This window comes from Chiloscyllium plagiosum, unplaced genomic scaffold (genome assembly GCF_037043375.1).
Source record: "Chiloscyllium plagiosum isolate Xiang-an unplaced genomic scaffold, Cpla_swu_hap1 HiC_scaffold_44, whole genome shotgun sequence".
Taxonomy (NCBI): domain Eukaryota; kingdom Metazoa; phylum Chordata; class Chondrichthyes; order Orectolobiformes; family Hemiscylliidae; genus Chiloscyllium; species Chiloscyllium plagiosum.
In genome coordinates this window covers 18,858,591-18,862,572 of record NW_028270182.1, presented here as the reverse complement: position 1 = coordinate 18,862,572, position 3,982 = coordinate 18,858,591, and positions in this window count along the sequence as shown.

Below are 3,982 nucleotides of genomic sequence, written 5' to 3'. Positions count from 1 at the left end.
CAAACACACACGCACGCACACACAAACACACACGCACGCACACACAAACACACACGCACGCACACACAAACACACACGCATACACACACGTATAGAATCACCCATCAACGTGAACATTAATAATATTGCCTCAAACACCAGAGGGACAGGCAGAGAGGGGTTTGACCCCATTTCACCCCCAAAACAACAGAGGCCCCATTGCAAACAGATACAGACACAAAAATGCACTCAAACATCGAGGCATACTGCTGCGTTGGCACATTTCAGACACAAACACACAGGGACAGGCAGCGAGGCACACACAGGAGAGACACACTCAGTAAAAAGCACGCACTGTAATGCACACACTAATATACACACCCACGTGCACATGTACGCACAGATACAGATAGATAGTCACTCACTTAGATACATCGACAGAAACACACAGAGACTGAGACAGATGTCCAGCATTTCGTCCTCTGTAATGTGAACATTTTTCAAAATGTTGCTTTTTAACTTCTCAATCTTCCATATCTCTCTCCACACTGATGTGAAACACTTGTTTGTTATCTCCCCCATCTCCTATGGTTCTTCACATATGAGATCTTGCTGATCTTTAAGGGGCCCTATTCTCTCTCTAGTTAGCTTTTTTTTTACCTTAATGTGTTTGTAGAATACCTTTGGATTCTCCTGGATTCAATATGACAAATCAATCTCATGTCCCCTTTTTTTCTCCTGATTTCCCTCTTATGCATAATCTGACTGCTTTTATAATCTTCTGGGAATTCACTCAATCTCTGCTGTCTGCAGCTGACATATGCTTCCTTCTTTTACTTGACCAACCCTGAATTTCTTCGTCCTCCAGTATTCCCTACACTTCCCAGCTTTGATCTTCACTTCAACAGGAACATACAGTCTCTGGTCTCTCATTGTCTCATTTTTGAAGGCTTCCCATTTTCCAGACGTCCCTTTATCTGAGAGCATTCACCCCCTCAAATCAACTTTTGAAAGGAGAGAACATGCCCTTACAGGTGCACTGCCAACGCAGATACAGTACGTACTCCCCGTTGGGGAATTGAACCCCAGTGTCTCATGTGACAGACAGGGATACTAAACACTATCCTAACGAGTAGCTTTTGACTCATATTCTTTGAATGAAATCTGTCATCCTTACCTGGTCTCGCCTACATGTGACTCCAGACCCATAGCAAAGTGTTTGACTGTTAACCACACTCTGGACAAGTAGGGATGGACAATGAATTCTGGCCCAACCAGTGACAACCTCATCCCGGGAATGTAGTTTAAAACAAAAACTGTTCTGCACTATGTAGAGAGCTGCACTCAGGTATCCGTAGAAACCCCTGCAGAATGGAAACAGGCCATCCAGTCCAACACGTACATGCTTACTCTCCAAGGAGTATCCAACCCAGACTCACTCCAATCAATACAAGTAACTTTGCATTTCCTGTGGCTAATCCAACTATTTGTCACATCTCTGAAGATTAAGAGCAGTTCAGCGAGGCAGACTGGGAGAGTGTTCAACACTCAGTATCATTGTGAGGCAAACTGGGAGGAGAGTCGAGCAGTCAGTATTATTCGGAGGCAGACTCGGAGCAGTGTCCAGCAGTAAGTATTATTGTGAGACAGACTGGGAGGTGTGTCCAGTTGTCAGTATTATTGTGAGACAGACTGGGAGGTGTGTCCAGTTGTCAGTATTATTGTGAGGCTGACTGGGAGCAGTGTCCAGCAGCCAGTATTATTGTGAGGCTGACTGGGAGCAGTGTCAAGCAGTCAGTATTATTGTGAGGCAGAATGGGAGCAGTGTTCAGCAGTCAGTATTATTGTGAGGCAGACTGGGAGCAGTGTTCAGCAGTCAGTATTACTGTGAGGCAGAATGGGAGCAGTGTTCAGCAGTCAGTATTATTGTGAGGCAGACTGGGAGCAGTGTCCAGCCATCAGTATTATTGTGAGGCAGACTGGGAGGAGTGTTCAGCAGCTCAGAATTATTGTGAGGCAGACTGGGAGCAGTGTCCAGCAGCTAAGTATTATTGTGAGGCAGGCTGGGAGCAGTGTCCAGCCTTCAGTATTATTGTGAGGCAGACTGGGAGCAGTGTTCAGCAGCTCAGTATTACTGTGAGGCAGACTGGGAGCAGTGTTCAGCAGTCAGTATTATTGTGAGGCAGACTGGGAGCAGTGTCCAGCCGTCAGTGTTATTGTGAGGCAGACTGGGAGCAGTGTTCAGCAGTCAGTATTATTGTGAGGCAGGCTGGGAGCAGTGTTCAGCAGTCAGTATTATTGTGTGGCAGACTGGGAGCAGTGTTCAGCCGTCAGTATTATTGTGTGGCAGACTGGGAGCAGTGTTCAGCAGCTCAGTATTATTGTGAGGCAGACTGGGAGCAGTGTCCAGCCGTCAGTATTATTGTGAGGCAGATTGGGAGCAGTGCTCAGCCGTCAGTATTATTGTGTGGCAGACTGGGAGCAGTGTTCAGCAGCTCAGTATTATTGTGAGGCAGACTGGGAGCAGTGTCCAGCCGTCAGTATTATTGTGTGGCAGACTGGGAGCAGTGTTCAGCAGCTCAGTATTATTGTGAGGCAGACTGGGAGCAGTGTCCAGCCGTCAGTATTATTGTGAGGCAGACTGGGAGCAGTGTTCAGCAGTCAGTATTATTGTGTGGCAGACTGGGAGCAGTGTTCAGCAGTCAGTATTATTGTGAGGCAGACTGGGAGCAGTGTTCAGCAATCAGTATTATTGTGTGGCAGACTGGGTGCAGTGTTCAGCAGTCAGTATTATTGTGTGGCAGACGAGGAGCAGTGTTCAGCAGTCAGTATTATTGTGAGGCAGACTGGGAGCAGTGTCCAGCAGTCTGTATTATTGTGAGGCAGACTGGGAGCAGTGTTCAGCCGTCCGCATTATTGTGAGGCAGACTGGGAGCAGTGTCCAGCCGTCAGTATTATTGTGAGGCAGACTGGGAGCAGTGTTCAGCCGTCAGTATTATTGTGTGGCAGACTGGGAGCAGTGTCCAGCCGTCCGCATTATTGTGAGGCAGACTGGGAGCAGTGTCCAGCTGTCAGTATTATTGTGAGGCAGACTGGGAGCAGTGTTCAGCAGTCAGTATTATTGAGTGGCAGACTGGGAGCAGTGTCCAGCTGTCAGTATTATTCTGAGGCAGACTGGGAGCAGTGTCCAGCAGTCAGTATTATTGTGAGGCAGACTGGGAGCAGTGTTCAGCAGTCAGTATTATTGTGAGGCAGACTGGGAGCAGTGTTCAGCAGTCAGTATTATTGTGAGGCAGACTGGGAGCAGTGTCCCACAGTCAGTATTATTGTGAGGCAGACTGGGAGCAGTGGCCAGCAGTCAGTATTATTGTGAGGCAGACTGGGAGCAGCGTTCAGCAGTCAGTATTATTGTGAGGCAGACTGGGAGCAGTGTCCAGCAGTCAGTATTATTGTGTGGCAGACTGGGAGCAGTGTTCAGCAGTCAGTATTATTGTGAGGCAGACTGGGAGCAGTGTTCAGCAGTCAGTATTATTGAGTGGCAGACTGGGAGCAGTGTCCAGCTGTCAGTATTATTCTGAGGCAGACTGGGAGCAGTGTCCAGCAGTCAGTATTATTGTGAGGCAGACTGGGAGCAGTGTTCAGCAGTCAGTATTATTGTGATGCAGACTGGGAGCAGTGTCCCACAGTCAGTATTATTGTGAGGCAGACTGGGAGCAGTGTTCAGCAGTCAGTATTATTGTGAGGCAGACTGGGAGCAGTGTCCAGCAGTCAGTATTATTGTGAGGCAGACTGGGAGCAGTGTTCAGCTGTCAGTATTATTGTGCGGCAGACTGGGAGCACTGTCCAGCAGTCAGTATTATTGTGAGGCAGACTGGGAGCAGTGTTCAGCAGTCAGTATTATTGTGAGGCAGACTGGGAGCAGTGTCCAGCAGTCAGTATTATTGTGAGGCAGACTGGGAGCAGTGTCCAGCCATCAGTATTATTGTGAGGCAGACTTGGAGCA